The 22,855-nt window shown below is 37.6% G+C and overlaps 1 long non-coding RNA gene and 1 pseudogene across 1 annotated transcript; one reads left to right on the top strand and one right to left on the bottom strand.

Annotated features, from left to right (window-relative positions):
* The first annotated feature begins 17,101 nt into the window (after positions 1–17,101).
* LOC131383617 (uncharacterized) lies at positions 17,102–18,151 on the top strand. Its single transcript, XR_009213776.1, has 2 exons — positions 17,102–17,183; positions 17,928–18,151. It is a non-coding gene; the product is annotated as an uncharacterized LOC131383617 (long non-coding RNA).
* Positions 18,152–20,737: 2,586 nt separating this feature from the next.
* On the bottom strand, positions 20,738–22,251 carry LOC116467958 (ferritin light chain-like; annotated as a pseudogene).
* Between the last annotated feature and the right edge of the window lie 604 nt (positions 22,252–22,855).

Here is a 22,855-nt window from a genome sequence, read left to right as displayed (position 1 = left end):
TTAAAAATTGTAGGTCAGATTAACCCAACTAAACATTTAATCTTAGGGGACATGGTTTTTATAGAAAACATTCTTTCAAGTTTAAAAAGCTTTTAAATTATAAATATATATTTTTAGGCTAACAGTGGCTCATGCCTGTAATCCCAGCACATTGGGAGTCCAAGAGAGGAGGACTGCCTGAACACAGGAATTTGAAACCAGCCTAGGCATCATAGTAAAACCCTGTCTCTGTAAAATTAAATATATATAGTTTTAAAAAAACATAAGTCATTGCTTTTGAGTGATATTTTGTTTTATTTTTAAGTGCAAGTAAATGATAACTTACAGTGACAAATTTTCTATTTTTTGTAGAAAAATTAGATGAAATCTAGATATTAATTGATGAAATGAATAATTCCCCAAGGAGAATAGTTATTTATTCATGAATTATAAAAGACAATCTATTTATAATATGCTGGAATACAGCTTAATTTTGAAACAATTTCAGGTAGGGATTAATAATTTTCCCTTATGAATTTAATTGTAAGTGTCATTTCAAAGATATTTTTACTTCTGCTTCGGCTTAGTGGCATTTCAAATTTCTAATAATTGGATTATATTTAAAGATTCAAAAGGTAAACAATATTTAGGTTTGTTTTTTTCATTTTATAAACCATAAACAGATTTCCCTAATCTCTTTTCTCACATTCACCAAAGGGGAAAAGAAAAGACAATATAGTTAATAATAAGTGAGGAATTAAATACCATTGTTTTATTCCTATGCCTTATTTGGTAGTATGTTTCAAGAGTGTTACAGTTTCTTTGATGGTTTTTAACCTATCCAGATTTACTATTTCTTCTTGTGGATATTGCAATATTATTTTTTGAAAAAATCTTTCTTTAATCTATATCTTTAAATATTTAAATTTATACAACTCATATTTTAAATTTATATCTATAGTTACATTTTTTTCATTACTAATATTCTTTCATTAAGCATTCTCTCTGTCTTAAGTTTTAGTCTGATAAGTAGTTTGCCAGTTTTGTCTTTTCAAAAACTATGTTTTTCTTCTCCCCTTTGTGTGTGATTTTACGTTATCATTTTGTTCCTCGTCATGTTATAATACATTCTTTTCACTGTTGCTCCTGAATCCCACTTCCTTTGGCTTCATTTTTCTTTTTGTAGAAAGAATGATTTGTGATTCTTAATGTCTTAAAAGTTTTGATTGTACTCACTGAAAATTTTGTAGTACATAAACTTTTTATATTTACAATTCTATCCTCTCAACACTTTTCTCTTAGCATCTACCTTTGTTTATTGGTGATTTGGGGGTATTTTCTTTTCTTCATTCTTCATGTTGAGCAGTATCTCTATGAGGTGACGAGATAGTCATTCAAAAAAAGTTTATTCTACAATCTATGATTCTACAATCTATGATTATTCTACAAACTATGAAAATTTTCAACCAGTGGAATTTTTACAGTAGATCATCAGGGAGACATGAGCTGGGCAGGAGAGGGCTCCCCCTGCAACCAGGAATGTCAGGCAACCATTAGGTGATGGTAAGGGAGTTGTTAATCGTCTCTCTAAAATAATAATTTGTTACAGCCAGTGCCAGGGAAAGGCAGTCTCCCTACAGACAGGGAAAAAAAAACAAAAACCTAAAACTGGTGATCAGCAACTTCCTAATAAGATCTCAGGAGTTGGGTGACTAAGCTCATGCGTGAAGGGGTGGCCTGCCCCTCTGTACCTGCGGGTGTTTCTCATCAGGTGGAACGAGAGACTTGAGAAAAGAAAGAGACACAGAGACAAAGTATAGAGAAAGAAAAGTGGGCCCAGGGGACCGACACTCAGCATACGGAGGACCCACGCTGGCACCAGTCTCTGAGTTCCCTCAGTATTTATTGATCATTATCTCTACCATCTCCGAGAGGGGGATGTGGCAGGACAATAGGGTAATAGTGGAGAGAGGGTCAGCAGGAAAATGTGAACAAATGTCTCTGCATCATAAACAAGGTAAAGAGAACAGTGCTGTGCTTTTGATGTGCATATACATAAACATCTCAATGCCTTAAGGAGCAGTATTGTCTCCAGCATGTCTCACCTCCAGCCCTACTGCGGTTTTTCTCCTATCTTAGTAGATGGAATATACAATCGGATTTTACACCGAGACACATTCCATTGCCCAGGGACAGCAGGAGACAGATGCCTTCCTCTTATCTCAACTGCAAAGAGGCCTTCCTCTTTTACTAATCCTCCTCAGCACAGATCCTTTATGGGTGTCGGGCTGGGGGATGGTCAGGTCTTTCCCTTCCCACTAGGCCACATTTCAGACTATCACATGGGGGAGAAACCTTGGACAATACCTGGCTTTCCTAGACAGAGGTCCCTGAGGACTTCCTCAATGTTTTGTGTCCCTGGGTACTTGAGAGTAGGGAATGGTGATGACTTTTAACAAGCATGCTGCCTTCAAGCATTTGTTTAACAAAGCACATCCTGCATAGCCCTAAATCCATTTAACCTTGAGTCAAGACAGCACAAGTCTCTGCGAGCACAGGGTTGGGGATAGGGTTACAGATTAACAGCATCTCAAGGAAGAAGAATTTTTCTTAGTACAGAACAAAATGGAGTCTCTTATGTCTGCTTCTTTCTACATAGACACAGTAACAGTCTGATCTCTCTTTCTTTTCCCCACACATGCGTGCACATTAAGAGGCAAAATGGCGGAGCATAACCGTTATGTGATCTTCCAGGGGCATTTGGCCGAAGGGAAGAATGCCTCAAGTGAGGATGCATTCAACTCCAGTAAACACACTGTGCATGCTCCCCTCCCAAGCACATTAGGCCATTGTACATTCAGATAGCCCACCCTACAGGAAGAATCAGGGCAGAAGAGATGCAAGACCCCAGAAGCATGCCAACATAGACATCCCCAAGTCAAAAGGTAAAACCACACACTTGTCCTTCAAGTCACCCACTGGACCCTCTTCAAAGTGTGCTTTCCATCATTTCATTCCTGCTCTAAAGCTTTTTAATAAGCTTTCACTCCTGCTCTAAGACTTGACTTGGCCTCTTCTTTTACCTATGTCGCTCAGTCGATTCTTTCTTCTGAGGAGGCATGACTTGAGGTTGCTGCAGACCTGCGGGGATTTGATGTCAGTAACATATTTTGGTGCCATGACTTGGATAGCTTCCACCGCTAACACATTTTGCTGCCCTGTGACTTGGATAGCTTCCATCGCTAACGTACTTTGGTGCTGCATGGCTTGGATACATTCCGTAGTGTTAATATACCTTTATGTCTCACCTTCTTTGGCTGGAGGCATTCAACCCTGTACATGGTTTTCTTCTCTTCTTTTACTGTCCTGCTTACTAACCAACACCCAGAACAATTCTTCTCAGTGATAAGTAACTCTTCTCCACCCAACTGATCTCTCAGCTCACATGGATGGGTGGCTTTTGGAGGTGGAAAGGATCTTGGGGTCTGCATTGAGTAGAACTGAGGCACTAATGACCCTCTTGGACAGGAGGCTTATGAGAGTGGTAGGGCTACAGCTTAAAACCATGCAATGTCTTGGGTTTCCTCTGCCTTTTCAAGTAAAATCATCTGTTTTCCAAAAACCTGCACTGCCTAGTCTCTCGTTTTCTCTGTGTGTGTTCTACAATGGCCTTGTACACTCGCTGGACCATCCACCTCAGGGGCAAGTCTACCTCTTTGCTTGAACTTTGCATTCCATGGGATTTCTTAAACACACACTCCCTGCTATTCATGTGCTCATGACTTTTACTGCATTTGAATGTCAGCAAAGACAAGGGCTCCCTTGAGGATATCCCCTGAGATTTATACTTGTTCTTACCCTACCAGCTCGAATGACCTTCAGCCCTTCCCCTGTGTGCTGGCACATTTCTGAGAATGACACTAATTGGAACTCTGGCTCTGCCGGCTCCTTATGACTTACCACATGGTTTTTGTTCCTGTTATGCTCCAGGGCCAAGTTTTCTGGTGGCTTTTGAAGCAGGTTGTCTGCCTACATAGGGCCTCACTCTGTGGCCCTTTAAGAATCCCACCTATTGGCTTTTGTGAGCTAGCACCCCTTTGAAAAAAGGGGAAATTCCTCCTTTGCCATCTGTGAGTTCTCACCTCAAGCTCCAAGTCCTCTGGAGGTTACCACTTTATGTCAAGAGGGCAAATAAATGTTGCTCTTTCAAATCCAAAGGCTGCTGTTTTTGTGAGCATATAAAGGCCTTTACATGAGTATTCCTCATGCATCCCCTCATTTCCTCCCGTAGCCTCCATTTCTTTAATTACATCCACGTCCTTCTCAGCATGCATCAAGACCTACAAGGCCATATTCTAAGGGAGGGAGCAGGGAAGTGCAGCCCCTGCAAAACAGGCTTCTTGTCTACTTAAATAATGTAGGAAATGGGGGTCTGAGAAAAAGATAATCTTTTTTTTTTTTTTTTTTTTTCCTGGAATGCTCCAAGCAAGAGTCACTATAAAATCATGGAGTCAAGGATATAGGCTGGCCCAAGGCCGCACGCAAAAGAGGCCCATAGGGCAGAGATGAAGGTTGATCCCAGGCTAACAGGTTGCCAGTAGAACACAGATGAAGGGTTAGGGGTACAAAGTAAGACTGGTTATTCCAGAATCCCAAGGATGAGTAGGGGGTCCGCAGTTCACTCCAGTATCTCCTCTGTTCTCAAGTGCATAACCCTCCAGGTTGCCCTAAGAATAGGCTTCCAGGTAACTGCCACTGGTGCAGGAAGCCAGGCCACTGGAAGGCAAACTGCCTCAATGGCATAAAAATAGAGAAAAGCCCTGCGTGGCTTGTCTTCTGTACCACAAGGGCCCCCAGGACAGAATCTCAACCCTTAATGGCCTTGAGTGGAAGGGGTTTCTGCTCCAGGAGCTACCAGCTCAGATATCATCATCAACAGAACAAAGCCAAGGGCAACTCTGGAGCTGGCAAGTAAAATTATAAATGCTTCTTTTGCATTCAAAAGCTGCCTACTCTGGGCTAATCTCCTTCTCTAAGCAACTCTCCTCCAAATAATGTTGGGTAATCAGGGCAAATGATATCCCCTTCCTTCAAAAGGAAAGATTCATACCCCTTTATATTACTTAAGGGACCAATTACCATTCTCCCATCAGTCCCTGGTAAAGTTGAAATACCCCACACCTCTCTAGGGCAGAAATACACTTTCCACGATTTGTGCTCACTTAATATTTACTCAACCTCTGAATTCATTTTTCTCTCTAATATCCCTATTTCTCCCAAACAAGCTAACTAAATTGTTAACCAATAACTTCAACCTGGACAGTCCTACCTCTGGGGTTTAGAAATAACCCACACTTATTCAGACAACCCCTAGCAAAAATCTAACTGAGCAATCTCTACAGTATGCAGATAACCTCTGTATCTGCTCCCCACTCACAAGATGTGCATAGTAACATACACTACAATCCATAACTTCCTAACAGAAGGAAAATGACTTTTGTCTAATTACAGTTATGGGTGGCATGTGCAGGATCATAGAACACGGGGAGCTTTTTCCTCCCCACAGAAGAAAACTTAAGATCAGATGGGGCAGCTGGAAAAGATCCCTTTGCTACTAACAAGTGGCTGCCTGAACTTCTGATTCACTGTTGCTGCAATGGGTGGGTCTTTCTCTGGCTTCACTGAGCTCCTTGACTTCCCCAACCCACTGCAGTCAATGCTTTTCTCTCCCTCTTTCTCTCCTTTCCCTTTCCTATATTTTGTGTTAGAACCTGCATTCCTATTCTCCTGTTTTCTCTGTGTGTGTTCTAAAATGGCCAACTAGGGGTAAGTTTGAACCTTTCCAGTTTGGTTTTGGTTGCTAAGAGAAGTGGCTAATATCTGTGTTTTGTCAGGCATATTTTGCTCTGGCCAAAATGGAAAATATTAATTTGATTACTCCATGAAACCACTTGGGCAGCATCTTACAATATTAAGAGGCTTTTTGGCCTGTGGTTTCATGAAATAAAAAGATAATAATAATTTTTCTTTGTTTTGCAGCTTGGCCCCCAGGGCAACAATACAGAGAGCAAGGTTGCTAGGGCTGCTCAGGGAAAGGGAACCCAGAAACCTGGCATGCTGACAAAAGGGTAAATTCTTACCAGTCGGAATTCTGGCTTCTCTCTCTGTGCAAATCTACTGTAGCAATGGTAAAAATCACTGTCTCCTCTGCAACATTTTCATTAGTAAGAAAAAGGATTTGTGAAGCTAGTTTCAGATTATAAGGAATCTGGTATATTTCATGCTATACATTTGTCTTTCTGTGTTGTGGTATGTTGGAGAGTGGTACCTCAGGATGAAAGATGGTCTTAGGATCTCATAAGCCCACTGGTCAAGGCAGCCTGGGAAACTTACGTTACAAACTTTACTGCAGGTCCTTGAAACAAACCAACCAACCAAAAAGCTAGATGAAGTTTCCCTCTTGTCTTGTTTTAAGTCCGTGGGAGCTTGACCTTGTAACCATGTGGCAATACTTTATTTTGTTCTCTGCTGTCTGGAAGACAGGAATTTTTGAGTTTATGTTACAGTTAGCTTTTTTTTTTTTTTTTGAGATGGAGTTTCACTCTTGTCTCCCAGGCTAGGGTGCAGCGCCTCAATATCAGCTCACCACAACCTTCACCTCCCAGGTTCAAGCCATCCTCCTGCCTCATCCCCCTGAGTAGCTGGGATTACAGGCACAGGCCACCACTCCTGGCTAATTTTTGTATTTCTTTCTTTTTTTTTTTTTTTTTTTCTGTAGAGATGGGATTTCACCCTGTTGGCCAGGCTGGTCTCGTACTTTCAACTTCAGGTGATCTGCCCACCTCAGCCTCCCAAAGTGTTGGAATTACAGGCATGAGTCACCATGCCTGGCCACACTAAAAATTATTTTGAGTGAGTTAAAAGCCACTGACAGCTCAAAATTGGCTGCCTCCAGGAACCTTCTGCAAAGAGCAATGAAAACTGCCCAATTCTGTAGCTCAGCAGCTAAGTCTTCACCATTTTTTAATGGTGGCCAGGGCTCAATTCCTGGTGTAGGGAATGAGTCCTTTCACATTTATGTGAGACCTTTAGCATTTATGGATTCTCTGCCCCTCCATGATCAACTTCTGACTTCTCTTCTTGAATTTTCCTTTCTCTGAGCACCTGTGAGGTTACTTGCCTCAGTCTCTCCTTCTGGCTTATGCCCCTCAGTCAAATTCTTTCTTCTGAGGAGGCAAGAATTGAGGTTGCTGCAGATCCATATGGATTCGCGGCCAGTAACAGAAATTTTTTCTGGTAGATTCTGGGAATATCTCGCTCTTTACGCACACACCCACATAGTGCCTTTATCTCTCCAAATATCACTTGTTGCTGCTTCTTTATTAGATATGTTGAAACTTCTTGCTCCATTTTCTGTGTTTCTTAGTTTTTCTTTAGTATCATTGATTATTTAAACTTCCTGTGCTACATTCTTAAAGATTTTCTCCATTAAACAAGAATTTCTTGTTTAAGAAATTCTTACATACATTATTTCATCACTTTATACAATACTATAAATATAGTTGCTTTATAGTTGTTTTGGATTACTCTAATATCTTTTCCTTTTCTTTTGGCATTTTGTTCAGTGTTTTGATTGTCTTTCTTGGAAGTATATGTTCTTTTAAATTTGGTATTTTATGTTGAAGAGCTAAATGCCTGACCAAGTTCCTCCCTTTATGGTAACTTACTGTTTGCTTAAATCCTGGTCCCTCAGAATGGATAGGTCTTTAGTTCAAAGTCTTCCTTGTGGCTATAGGTGCTGAACCTTTAGGTTCTGATCCCATGCATTCACAGCTGCAACTTGGGAAGCCCATTGAAGCTCTTTTTTTAATAAATGAGCTTTTTATTTTTTTTTAAATAAATGTATAACACAGTTCCAGCTTTAGACTTACTGAGTGAATCCTGATTGTAATTTTCTGCCAAATGCAAGACGCTTTCTTCTCAGGTGGCCTTCGAACTCTTATGCCATTTGTCTCACATCAAATCACAAAATTAAGTACCTCCTCACCATCATGAATTTAATTTGTATTTTTAATCAAGATATTTCTTTCTTATTTTCAAATACAGCTACATATTTTTAACCAACAGTAGTGAAGTGCACTTGTGTTCAACTGTAGTTTGTATACAATGAAATGTACTCATTTTAAAGGCATGCTTCATTGAATGCTGACCAATGTATGCACAATCAAGGCATATAATAAAGGTATATAATAGCTCCATTACCACATCAAGTTTCTTTATGTTCATTTTCTTATTTTTTACATAATTTTAGAAACAATTTTAAACTTATAGAAAAATTGTAGCACAAATGACTTTTTTCCTAAACCATTTGAAAATAAGTTGTCAACCCGATGCTCCATCACCCTGAATATAATTTGGATAATTCTTAAAAACAAACTTGCCTTCTTATATAACTGCAATTACGACTATCAAAATAAGGAAATTGACAATCATACATTACTACATACAATCTTCAGACCTCACTCAAATTTTTCTATATTTTTCAGTAGTGTACCTTATGGCAAAATAATATTGTTCAAAATAAAGTATTATATTTAGTTGACAGGTCTTTATAAGTCTCTTCCAGCCAGAACATTTCTGCAGTTTTACTTTCACTTCTATGACTGAAATTTAAAGATAACAGATCCATTATTTTGCAGAATGCCCTCAATTGTTTTCTGACTGATATTTTCTCATAACTAGATTTAGATTATGTTTCATTGGCAAGAGTATTAGACAAATAATATGTGTTCTTCTCATTGCTTTCTCCCAGTTGTGTACAGGTTCAGGTTACCTTTCTTATTACTGTGTTGTTTACTTTGATTCTTTCATTAAAAGTCATATCTTAACAGTTTTCTCCCCTGTGAAGGGATTATTTTGCCCTTTTTAATTATTGAATAATTTGTGTAGAGGTGCAATACTTTGGAATAACTCAATATAATATTCAACTTTCAATATATTAATATATTTATGTATTATTTCAGTGTGGATGCATGCATTATCATTTTATTTAATGGATAACAACTTATTGTTAATTTTTATTTTGATACTGATATTTTCTTAGAGTTGGCCAGTGAGAGAGAGTTCCTTCAATCTGTCTTCTATGTCCTCTGGACACGTTCCCATTCTTCTTTAAGCACTTCCTTGCTATCTGGCACAATAAATGTTCCAGTCTCATCTTCTAATTTCCCTGCCCCACCTGCAGATTCAGCCATTTCTCCAAGGACCCTTGTTTTCTTTTAGTGGATAATGATATTTATAATTCAGCATGTGGATACTAGGTGCACTCATTACTACTGGGGTTTTATTGTGCCCAGATTCTCTCAGCAAAAAGACATATACCATATATATCTACATATATCTATATATATATGTATCTATCTATATATATCTATATATAGATATATATATAGATATCTATATATATGTAGATATATATACACACACAACCACACACATATATACATATCTGTGTATATATGTGTGTGTTTATACATGTATATGTATGTGTATAGCCCACCCCAGGCTTTGCCCTCATGTTGGTGCCATACTTACTCCACTCAGATTCTTTTTTTTTTTTTTTTTTTTTTTTTGACGCGGAGTCTCGTTTTGTCCCCCAGGCTGGAGTGCAGTGGCGCAATCTCGGCTCACTGCAAGCTCCGCCTCCCGAGTTCACGCCATTCTCCTGCCTCAGCCTCTCCGAGTAGCTGGGACTACAGGCGCCCGCCACCACGCCTGGCTAATTTTTTGTATTTTTAGTAGAGACGAGGTTTCACCGTGGTCTCAATCTCCTGACCTCGGAATCCACCCGCCTCGGCCTCCCAAAGTGCTGGGATTACAAGCGTGAGCCACCGCGCCCGGCCCAGATTCTGATAGCCCACATCAGGCTGCCCATTTGCATGAACAGCCTCTTCGCAGCACTTGTGCTGGACACCCCACCCACTCCAGGCCCACAACCTGTGACGGTGCCTTCTCACTCTGCTCCAGCATGCCTCTCAGTGCCAGATGCTCTTCCGCACTTTCAAATGTTAGTCTTCATTTTGGTTATATTGCTCCTTCCTTTCCTTTTTCTTTTCAACCTCCTGTAGGATATTGTGTGATGAATTATTCATTGTTTATCTATATTTGTTTTCTTTCTTTACACTGGCTTCTGCTTTCTAACCTAAACTATCTGCCTACACACTGCCTACTTTTCCTCATGCCACATCTTCATCATTTTCCTTCCTTTCACTTTTAGACATTTTAAAAAGTCTATGTTCTTTCTCTTCCCATTCTCAGGCAATCCCTATCATCTTGCTTTGAGTCTCATTATTCTAGTAAAAATGATCTCTTTAATTTTAACAGTGACTTCACAAGTTAAAACAGCCTCCTGTTTTGGTTTTTAAGTTGCAATACTTAGTATTATCATATTATTTTTGAACAATGTCTAAAATGCAAAAAGATTCACTGAAAGAATGACTACTGCTCCTAAAATTCTAAGAAATTCAGGCCTACTGATAGAACAACTCAACAAAATTAAAGAAAAAATATTCTTAATAGTATGACAAAATTAAAATATCAGAACTTTCAAATACATTAATTTATGTCTGTGCTTAATAATATTTTTCAAAATTTAAATGGCATTATAAATGGAATGAAATTAAAATTACCCTATATCATATATTGTATAATGTTAATAAGAGCCCAGTAATACTTGTTTCCAAACTACCCAACATTTAAGATATTATGTTACAATAGATTTTTAACTTTAACTTGTACACACACACACACGTAAATATATATGTATATATATGTGTATATGTATATGTGTGTGTGTGTGTGTCTGTGTGTATGTCTGTGTGTATATATATATATATATATATGTATGTATTTAGAGACAGAGCCTTGCTCTGTTGGCCAGGCTGGAGTGCATGCAGTAGTGCAAAGATGGCTCACTGCAGCCTGACCTTCTGGGCTCAGGTGATCCTCCTGCCTCAACCTTCTGAGTGGCAGGGACTACAGGGGTGTGCCATCATGCCCAGCGAATTTTTAAAATTTTTTATAGAGATAGGGTCTTGTTGTGTTGTCCAGGCTGGTCTTGAACTCCTAGTGTCAAATGATTCTCTTGCCTTGGCCTCATAAAGTGTTGGGATTACAAGTGTAAGCCACAGCACCAGGCTTTAAGTTTTGATAGCAATAAAATTCATTTTTATACTAAAATATAGATGAATAAATAGGTAACTTCTGTTTATAATAAGGTAAACCTCTTGTGTACTTTGAAAAGCTTTGAGAAAAAAGTCAATCATGGAATGGTTCGAGAAAAATATTTAAAAAGATGCAATATATATATAAACTTACATAAATTTGAGTGCCAAAACAAATCATCTTACCTTTATAAATTGATGGAAATGACATTATTTTGATGGGCTTTAAAGCACTTGAATTTATAAATATTTGGTGAGAATGCCTAATCACATTTATGTTTCCCTTGTTTAAAAGATTGATCACATGCTGGCAAAGGCTAAATATGGTCTGGTTACCTGATTTAGCATACAAATATTTGCCTGGGAGCAAGCTGTGTAACCATGCTTCATTATAACTGGTAATTGCGTAGCTGTCAAAGGATAGATAATTCTGTGAGAAAAGGAAACACAAAAGAGGTCAGGCTGTTTATCCCAATCCCAAGATGCACATTCACAGGAAAATTGTGTACTTTATAACTACACTGGTAAGTTAAGGATTAATTTATTTTAACAAATATTTATTGAGCACCTACTATGTCACTGGACTAGTTGCTAGAACAACAAAATTGAATAAAAGGCACAGTTGCCCTAAAGAATTGATCTTATAGTTTAGTGACTTTAGTGTTGAAAACTGATACACAAGCAGCACATTTCATTATAAGCTCTTAAGTGCTATGATAAGGATATGTTCAAGATGTTTTTCTGCTGATTAAGAAGTCCCTGAGACAATGCCAGTCCTGAGGCTAAGTTACTTTAATACACAAATCACTTTGTGTGATGGTGTTTTCCATTTGTCATCAGAAACTCCTGTAGAATGATTTAAGCCTCTATGCCTTGGATATAAAGCTGCTCCAACAACTTGCTTATAAATTTGATTCTGAAAGTACGTATATGTAGTATGCATCAAATGTAAATATGCAATAAGGATTTAGTTATAGTTATTTGTTTTAAAATGTTTTTTCATCTTTTAAATGTTCCAGCAGATCAATTATGAAAGCACTGCTCAGTCTTGATACGGCAGGTTACACGGCCTGTGTTTGTTTGACTGCTCCCAGTAAATCACATTCTTACTCAGTTGGCAGTCTGAGAAGGGGAAGCCCAAGGATATCTCTGGTATTTTGACAAGTAGACTTTGCAATACACAGGAGGAACTGCTATTCCTCCTCTGGTGAAGAGAGGACAGCCCAGCTCCTTCTTAAATATGTATTTGTCTGGAGTATGAAAACCAAAGTATTTTTTCTCCTCCTTGACTAGCCATCTTTCCCTTTCCTAACAAGTTCTCTGGAAGATTGAGAGATAATCTTCTGCAAGCAATTTTTATTTGCATTTGTCATAATTAATATAGTTAAAAGATATGCATTCTTTCAAATTCATATCTTTATTGAATTGTGTGTCTTTTGCTCACTTTTATCTTTTGGAGCTTTAATATTTTTCTGTTTGTACAAAATGTAACACTTTTATAACTTGATTGGAGTAGATTTTACATGTCATATTATGTGAATACTCAATGATTTTTTAGTGAATTTATCAAGTTGTGCAAAATACTGGAAGTCAGTTTTAGAACATTTTCAGCACCCCATTAAGATCATTAATATCCACTAACTGTTAATCTTCACTTTGCCATCTGTCCCCATCTCCTCACCATAGAAAACCATTAATCTACTCTGTGTCTATAGATTTGCCTTTTCAGAATATTTTCTATAAATTAGAATCATGAAATATGTGGTGTCTTTTATCTGGCTTCTTGTACTTAGCACGTATCAGTAGTTCATTCTTTTTGCCACTGAATAGTAATTCATTGTAATGGTATTCCACTGATATGTCTATCAATTCACCAGTTGATGGGCATTTAAGTTGTTTTCAATTTTTGGCTCAAGAAAAATGCTGCTAAGAACATTCACGTGCAAGTCTTTGTGTGGTTATGTAACATTTAACATTTTTTGACATATTATTGTCATCAGTTTAATATCATTTGAAATCAAAATCAAGTGTGTTTTTTCTATTTATATGATTATTGTGAAGATAAAATGCAATATATGAAATTGAATTACTCTTTATTCACTTTTAAAGCTCTCCTTTGAGATTAATTATAAGTTAAAATGTAAAAACTTGTTTTTGATTTTTTATATTTTTCTTACTTATAATTTTCATTATTATACTCTTACTCTGTCTTCTAGGAAATTTTCTATGTTGTCTTTTCTATAAGTGTTTCTACTTTTTATACCAAAAATCTTGTCCCTTACTGTCTTATATATCTCACCAATTTATTAACAAGTAAATTTTGTTTTCCTAATAATTTTGCTTTATTTTACATATTTTAATTTTATTTGCTCCAGATCCTTTTTTTTTTTTTTTTTTTACGGAGTCTCGCTCTGTCGCCCAGGCTGGAGTGCAGTGGCGCAATCTCAGCTCACTGCAAGCTCCGCCTCCCGGGTTCACACCATTCTCCTACCTCAGCCTCTCCGAGCAGCTGGGACTACAGGCGCCCACCACCACACCCGGCTAATTTTTTTGTATTTTTAGTAGAGACGGGGTTCCACCGTGGTCTCAATCTCCTGACCTCGTGATCTGCCCGCCTCAGCCTCCCAAAGTGCTGGGATTACAAGCGTGAGCCACCACGCCCGGCCTCCAGATCCTTTTAATAATTCTACTTTCAGTTCATCCTGCCCTCTCTTTATGGCTCTCAGTTTCTTTTATTTTCCATCTTATTCACCTTTGAAAGTAAATATTGTCTCAGGTTTTAATCTTTTTAAAATTATTTATGCTTTCTGATTTAACACCCTAGCCCATCTACTCAGCCACTCAATACCTAAGTTTTCTTGTACATAAAATTAAAAAAAAATGTACCAAATTGGTTCATAGTCAAGAATAATGACAAATCAGTTTCCTAGTAGATGGATAGATAAATAGAATAAAACTTGGTACCAAAGAAATACACAAAGAAATATAATCTAACTAAATGTTGAGGGAGTCGTCCTGAGCTTAAAATAATAAATAGTAAAAGAATGATTTAATATCACCCAGAATTTTAGATCTTACTAAAAAGGAAATTAATTATTTGAATACCTGAAGTACATCTGGGATACATTAGGCTTCATAAATGTTTTAAGTTATTGAATCTGATTTTAATAGTAACATGATTTACCTGAACACGGTTCTTTCTCTCTTACCAACAAAAGTGAGGTTCAGGGCCGGGCGCGGTGGCTCACGCCTGTAATCCCAGCACTTTGGGAGGCTGAGGCGGGCGGATCACGAGGTCAGGAGATTGAGACCATCCCGGCTAACACAGTGAAACCCCGTTTCTACTAAAAATACAAAAAAATTAGCTGGGCTTGGTGGTGGGAGCCTGCAGTCCCAGCTACTCAGAGGCTGAGGCAGGAGAATGGCGTGAACCCGGGAGGTGGATCTTGCAGTGAGCGGAGATCGTGCCACTGGACTCCAGCCTGGGCAACAGAGCGAGACTGTCTCAAAAAAAAAAAAAAAAGTGAGGTTCAGAAAGATTAGGATTGTAGAGAATTCTGGTTCTTTTGGCTTTGCTTCTATAACACTATGCACTTCTTTTGGCAGTTTTTATATTGGGCTGTGTAGTTCATTGTACAAGCCCTTAGATAGCATATATAAGTAAGAGCTGGCTGTGGCCAATGGCTGGGTATATACTTGATCCTTGTTTACTAGGAGAAGCTCTCTGTTACCTCAGACAATGGGCTGATTCATGGAATGCACTGTGCTCTGTGCTCCCTGCTTAGTTGTGGTGTTGGAGGACAGGGGAGCCAGGAAGGGCAGGTCCTACTGAAGGTCTTCTGTGGCAGGCACAAGCAGCAGTTCCAAGGGAGAATCCATTGGGTGGTCACCAAACACCTAGAGCTTCCTCAGTTCTAAATTATCTGCTCAGGGATGGAGGGCAGCCTAAGCTCCTAATCTAGGAGAGTGGGTGCTCCAGATGCCTCGAGATCTGCTGGGGTGTGGAGCAGAGAGGGTTCCCTTGCTCAAAGATCTCTACACAGGACAGGTTGGGTGACTCAGGCTGTTGCACCAGGCAAGTTGGTGCTCCCAAAGCCTGGAGATTTGCCTGGACCTAGAGCAGAGAGAGTCCCACAACAACAGCAAAAAATTGACAAGTGGAGCCAAATTAAACAAGAGCTTCTGCATAGCAAAAAAAAAAAAAAAAAAAAAAAAAAGCTGTCAACATAGTAATAGACAACCTATGTAATAAGATAAAATATTAACAAGCTATGCATCTGACACAGGTCTAATATTCAGAATCTATAAGGAAATTAATCAAACAAGCAAAAAACAAATAACCCCATTAAATATCCCCACAAATAACCCATTTAAAAAATGGGCAAGAGGCATGAACAGACACTTCTCAATAGAAGACATACAAGCGAGAAACAAACATGAGAAAATGCTCATCATCACTAACCATCAGACAAATACCAGTTAAAACCACAATGAGATATCTCATACCAGTCCAAATGACCATTATTAAAAAGTCGTAAAACAACAGATGCTGAAGCTGGAAAGGCTGCTGAGAAAATGGAATGCTTATACACTTTTGGGAATGTAAATTAGTTCAGCTACTGTGGAAAGCAGTTTGGAGATTTATCAAAGAACTTAGAACTACCATTCGACCCAGAAATCCCATTACTGGGTATATATCCAAAAGAAAACAAATTGTTCTACCAAAAAGACACATTTACTTGCATGTTCATCTTAGTGCTATTCACAATAGCAAAGATGTAAAATCAACCAAGATGCCCATCTATGGTAGAGTAAATAAAGAAAATGTGGTACATATACACAAAAGGATAGTGCACAGTCAAACAAAAGTATCAAATAATGTCCTTCGCAGCAACATAGATATAGCTGGAGGCCATTATCCTTAGTACATTAATGGAGGAACAGAAAACCAAATACTACACATTCTCACTTATAATTGGGAGCTAAACACTGGGTACTAACGGACATAAAGATGGCAGCAATAGACACTAGGGACTACTAAAGGGGAGAGGTGGGAAGGGGGTAAAGGGGTGAAAAAACTCCTGAGTACTATGCTTAGTACTTGAGTGACAGTGTCATTTAGACCCAAAACCTCTGCATCAGGAAATATATACCTAGGTAACAATCCAGGGCATGTACTCCCTGAATCTAAAATAAAAGTTGAATAAAAAAGAAAGATTAAGAAATTTTCTGCAAGTCACACAGCTATAAGAATTTATGTGTAGAATTTAATTATAACAAATTTGTTATAAATAAAAAGTGTGTTCTTTTTACTATGCTACATTCACGCTGATTATAATAAACGTCGTTAAAACTTTAATCAGCTCACATAATCTTGGGGTTTTAATTTGCTATTTCTTAAATTGTCTCTGGGAGAAAATAGATATTGTGAACTCCATTATGCCCTAAAAATGTGTAGAGCTATCTATATGTCCCTGCCATATGCTATTTCATGGATGCCATCCCAAAGCCTTTCTACTGCAAGCTCCACTGACTCATTCATTGCCTGAGAACTTTCTCTGTCTCACAGGTCCTTACACAATTTAAAATTCCAAGGAATTAACTTCTTTGGGAGCATCCTTCAACTACTGAAGTTCTTGCGCTTCAGTGGGAAAACCGTGAAGGGTGCTCTTTAAAATCTCTGGAGATCCCTGGGTGCTTGAGCCCTAGATAAACACAGTAATAAATTATTCATAAACACTAATTAACATTCCATTTTATTGGTATTTTATCCTTCTTTGTTGCACTTTTCCTCTGCTCCATCGTTGCTTCCTGGGATCAGATCCTCTCCCAAAAAAACTATGGGTATTCAAGTCCATGTCTCAACATCAGCTTCTGAAGGAATGCAACTTAAAACAAAAGGATCCATTGTGAAAATATAAATTGTTTCAAAATTTATACAATTTATATGAATTCCTGGATGATGTATGAAGGATTATTAAGGTAATTTAATTATCTTTGATATTTAATATTTTATATTTGTATTGAATTAAGAATTGATTTGTGAGAAGAAAAATGACTCAGTATTTCCTTGTCATTGTTTTTGATTTCATTTTCTTTTAATTGGACCATAGGCAGCCATATAAAACTAATTATTCTTTCAATTATTCAAGCATTTAATTTCTAGTAACCAAATATGTAACCAATTAGGTATAGTTTTCAGTATACTGAATATTTCACATTAATCTAAATATCTGTTATAGTAAATACCTTGTCTATTAATACTCATTCCCTTTGATAAATATCATTAGAAAAAATTTGCTGTAGAACATTATATTTGAATATATTTATTTAACAGTGATGTTAGCATTATTATTGTAATTTTATTGCCAGTTATTAAAAGTATGTCCATGTGTTTACACTAAGCATATGTTTTTCTATTATGAATATCTTTCCTTTTCTTATAGAAATGATAAAGAATCTTTTGGCTATCAGATCTTACACATTTAAATATGTAAAGATTACGATTTGATTCCAGGAGTTGGAGTTAAACATTTGTCTAATCGTGTTTTTACATATTTTTGGAGAAAATCACTCTGATCATCCTGAGATTGTTAGAAATATAGAAATTATAAGTAGATACCAGACATAAAAACTGAATAAACTAGAACTGCACGCTTTACTGTTTGTTCTTAGAAGTGTTTCATTTCTAGAGAAGCATCCTGCTGCTGTGGTTATCTTTTTCAGAGGTTGCTCAAATTCCATGAGGACTTCTTTTGGATAGCTTACCACAAAGATTACATTCTCTTTGGAGTTCAGATACCATACATCAAAACACTGGAGGTTTTGCAAGTTTTCTCTCAACAGGGGAAATATATCCCCTACAAACTAAAGGCAAAGTCAAAAGAGCAGTAAACAACTTTCTAACTTTCTTCTCTTGGCTTCCTTCATTAAAAAATATAACTACACTATGCTCTCCTTATAGTATGCTTCATTATTCACACTAAATCAATGACATGAATGTTGTTAAGTATGTAATTACAATAGGCACATTCTTATATTTGCTTGCTTCTTCTTGGTTTATGGCTTGCTTAAATATAAGCAAGAAATAATCTTGTTTTTGAAACAAATATTTTCTAAGTTTAATTATTGCATGTTTCAAAGTAGACAAATGTCAGCCTTTCTGGAATAATATAATAGAAGGATATAAACAAAAGCAAATCACATGTTTGCTTTAGCTAATTGTGCTGTATCCTCTTATGTTATATTTTACCTTCTCTTGAAAATAGGGAACATTCAAGTTCTAGAATTGATTTATAACCATGAATGATTATAACAAGTGACTGTCCTCCCCTTGAGTTTTATTGCATATACCCAGTTTGAAAGAGTTACAGTGATTGTTTCCCAATATAACTGTATTTTATCAAGTTCTTTTATTTCTAGTTATGATCTTAGTTTTTTATCTAATTTTTAATTTTGTTATATAAATTTATAACTCATATTTCCATAATAAGCATGCCTGCTTATTTCCCGATGTCCTTTATCCTGTTAATTGCTTTTAATCTTAATTTCCACCTTGTCTTATATTAATACCACTATACTTGCTTGCCTTTTGTTTGCATACACCTGTTATCTCTTTGTTCATCTTTTAATTTTAACCTTTAATTCTTACCATGCTTAGGGTGTCTTTGTTGTAAAGATCCTTTAGGATTTTTTTAACCTTAAACTGATTTCTGTGTTTTAATGGAAGAATTTAATCCATTAACATTATATGTAATTAGTGATATACTAAATTTTTATTTTACTTCATATTTATTACTTATTTTATTGTTTTCTTTTTTTCACTTCATCTTGTTTGCTTCTGTATTCAAAGTCTTCTTCATTACTCTTTCTTTTCCTTGGTAAATGGAAATACTGTACATTTCCATTTATTAACACTTATACTCACTTTCCCTGATGTCATAATCAAGCACTATGCCCCAAATGTTTTCCCATGACAGATGCTCAAATTCCCTCAAACACAAATAAGATGGAGCTTTCCAATATTCTAATTTCCAGTACTCTCATTCTCCACTCTCTTTCTTCATTTTGAAGATACTGTAGTAATTTATTTCTTCCCTTCCTTTCTTTGCTTTCTCACTCTCACTGTTTTGCTTTTGTGAAGATAGTCTAGCACTAATTCCTCTTAATGATAGATCCCTTCTATTTTAAAAGTTCTTCTTTAGCTTTTCTACTTCTCATTTCTATGCATTTCTTTAGCTTTTCTACTTCTCATTTCTATGCAGTCTATATTTGTCCATAGGCATATCTTACAAGGTTTATTGCTCACTTCTTTCCTCTAGTTATTTCCTCATCTTAAAATCCTCATTATTTTTCATTTGATGTTTGCTTAGAATTTTTTTTCAGATGTTTGTCTCAAGTTTGGAGTATGATGGCAATATATACTCTAGGAATTCTTTCATGTCTTCAAATATTTTTCTTTTTCTCTGGCAGATAAATAATATATTTGGGTCGAAATCTTTCCCTGCCAGTAATATATCAATACTGCTCAACTGTTTTCTAGCTTCCAGTGCTGCAAAAGGAGATGCACTTTGCCAGTCTGAATATATATATATTTCCTGGGTAAAGATTTTGTTTTCTCTCTAGAAGCTCATGATATTTCCTTTCAACCTAACGCATGTTATTATGATTTTCATTATTGTGTATCTAGCCTAGAATTTAGGGAGATTTTTGATCTACAAACTGATGTATCTTTGATCAATTTTTATTTCTATTATTTGTTTAACTATTGCCTCGCCATTTATTATTATTATTATTATTATTATTATTATTATTATTATACTTTAAGTTTTAGGGTACATGTGCACAACGTGCAGGTTTGTTACATATGTATAAATGTGCCATGTTGGTGTGCTGCACCCATTAACTCATCATTTAGCATTAGGTATATCTCCTAATGCTATCCCTCCCCCCTCCCCCCACAACAGTCCCCAGTGTGTGATGTTCCCCTTCCTGTGTCCATGTGTTCTTATTGTTCAATTCCCACCTATGAGTGAGAACATGCGGTGTTTGGTTTTTTTGTCCTTGCGATAGTTTGCTGAGAATGATTGTTTCCAGCTTCATCTATGTCCCTACAAAGGACACGAACTCATCATTTTTTATGGCTGCATAGTATTCCATGGTGTATATGTGCCACATTTTCTTAATCCAGAAAATGTGACACATATACGCCATTTTTATTAGCACATTTTTTTTTTTTTTTCATTTGTGCTGCTTCTGAAACTTTTATAGTTCATGTTTTAGGGCTCCTGAATCTATACTCCAGTCCAGTCTCTTGATTTTTGTATTATGATTTCTCTATTTTTGCACTGTGTTTTTCTTTTCTTTTCTTTTCTTTTTTTTTTCTGCTTCAAAAAGCTTTATTTCCACTTCTTCCGAGGATTGGGAGAATGTTCCAGGGTAGTTCAAAAAGCTGCCTAGTGGCTGCATGGAGGCTTAGGCAGAAGCCCTGTTGCTCTACGAGGGGCCCTTCAGAAGTCGCTGGGCGCAGTAGGCTCCTAGTCATGCTTGAGAGTGAGCCTTTCGAAGAGATATTCACCCAGCTCAGCCTCTGGGCTAGCTAGCTTATGGAGATTGGTCAGGTGGTCACTCATCTTCTTGAGGAGTTTCACTTCCTTATCTAGGAAGTGACTCTCCAGGGAGCAAGAGAGATGGGATTCTGTGTGGGTAGAACCGAGGGTATGAAGATCCGAAACGGCCTGATTCAGTTTTTTCGCCAGGCTATGGTGGCTTCCGTGGCATCCAGGGTTTTATTTGTACTCATCTTGAGCTGGCATCTGGATGTCATGGAAGAGAGCGCAGCTGCCATGTTGACTTTGCATTTTCAGGAGATGCTCTGTGCCCTGGCGCTTCTCCTCGGCCGATTTGCCAAAGTGACCCATACCTTCCAGAGACACATTATCTCGGTGGGTATAGAAGCCCAGGCAGAGATAGATGTAAGAGGCCCACAGGTGCAAATTGACCAGGCGGTTGATGGTTGCCTCAACCTCCGTGGAATAATTTTGATGAATCTGGGAGCTCATGGTTGGTTGGCAAGAAGGAGCTAACCACAGAAACGGTGTTGGCTGGTCCCAGAAGCAGGAGATGGCGGAGAAGATGGTCCCAGAGGTTGCAAGTGGAGAGGAGATCGCAAGGTGGTCAGAGGCTGGAAGAAAGAGAGTCTCTGGATCAGTTCCGTCCAAACATTGTTGAAGCAAGACACAGATCTCTGGGCCCTCTGAATGGGCTGCCAATGTATTTCTTTCTTTTTTAAGACAGAGTCTCGCTCTGTCACCCAGGCTGCAGTGCAGTGACTTCCGCCTCCTGGGTCCAAGCAATTCTTTCTCAGCCTCCCGAGTAGCTGGGATTACTGGCACACACCACCAGGCCCAGCTAATTTTGTATTTTTAATAGAGACGGGGTTTCACCATGTTGGCCAGGCTGGTCTTGAACTCCTAACCTCAGGTAATCCACACGCCTCCCGAAGTGCTGGGATTACAAAGACTTGAGTCAATGCGGCCGGTTGATATTTCTTACCCTGGATCTTCTGGGTCACTAGTCTGTTTCACCAGTGACTATCCTCTCCTTAAATTTATCTCCTAAGACTTTATGTGAAAAAAAAAATCATAGGTTTATCAATCACCAAATATCTTATACGTGGGTGTGTCATGTGTGATGTACTTGAATATCTTTAAACTCTTCTGGTAGCCACATTCTTTGGCACTTCTGCTTCTCTGAATGTGTTTTATTATTGTCCTGCCAACTCTTTTTTGATTTGGCTGCTGAGTCCCTTGGAAGAGCTATTACTTTTGTTATTGTTTTCACTTGTTTGTCTCAAGTCTAGTTGTTGGAGGTTAAAACAAGCAAACAAAACAATCCCATAAATGGATTTATGTTGTATAATACAAATAAAGAGGCTATCAGTCATATGATAAAGCACTTGGGGAAAACCTTCAAATTCTTCAACATTCTGAACTTACCAAGCCTCCAGAGCAGGAAAGGTCTGGCCACTTATTCTGCTTCCTCCTGACATTTTGGGGGACAAAATGGATTTCCACTTATGTGGAAGCTGATATCACCCTTTTCTTGGTGAATCTCCTAATCTCTGCCAAGATTTTCCACAATTCAAATATGTACTATCCCTTACTCCTTGGTGTTGACACTGCTCTCTGTGTTCTCAATACTTGGCCAGCCTCTGGGGAAGAAAGTTCAGTACCACTTCTCTCTTTCACTGTATGTTGGAACCTCAACAGAGTTCCTGGCCTCATTTGAAAAACGTCTACCTAAAAGATTCAGAAGTTGGTCCCGTATGTCTTCAAAACTAACAATTTAAAGCTTTAATATTTTTGCCTTGATGCACGTATAATCAGAATAATTTTTATTAACTGGATTCTATTGATAAAGTGATTTTCCACATGTGGTTTTAATGATCATAAAGTTTCATATCCTTAGAAAAGAAATTTTAAAGCCACTAATAAAAGATGAATGGATGTGGAAAAAAGGGTCTGTTATGGGTGAATGGATAAAGAAAATGTCGTATATATACACAATAGAATCTTGTTCAGCCTTTTAAAAAAGGGAAATCTTGGCCAGGCACGGTGGCTCACACCTGAAATCTCAGCACTTTGGGAGGCTGA

Source organism: Hylobates moloch, unplaced genomic scaffold, assembly GCF_009828535.3.
Source record: "Hylobates moloch isolate HMO894 unplaced genomic scaffold, HMol_V3 SCAFFOLD_5, whole genome shotgun sequence".
Taxonomy (NCBI): Eukaryota; Metazoa; Chordata; class Mammalia; order Primates; family Hylobatidae; genus Hylobates; species Hylobates moloch.
Note: the sequence above shows the minus strand (reverse complement) of the source record. Positions and strands in the feature narration are given on the sequence as shown.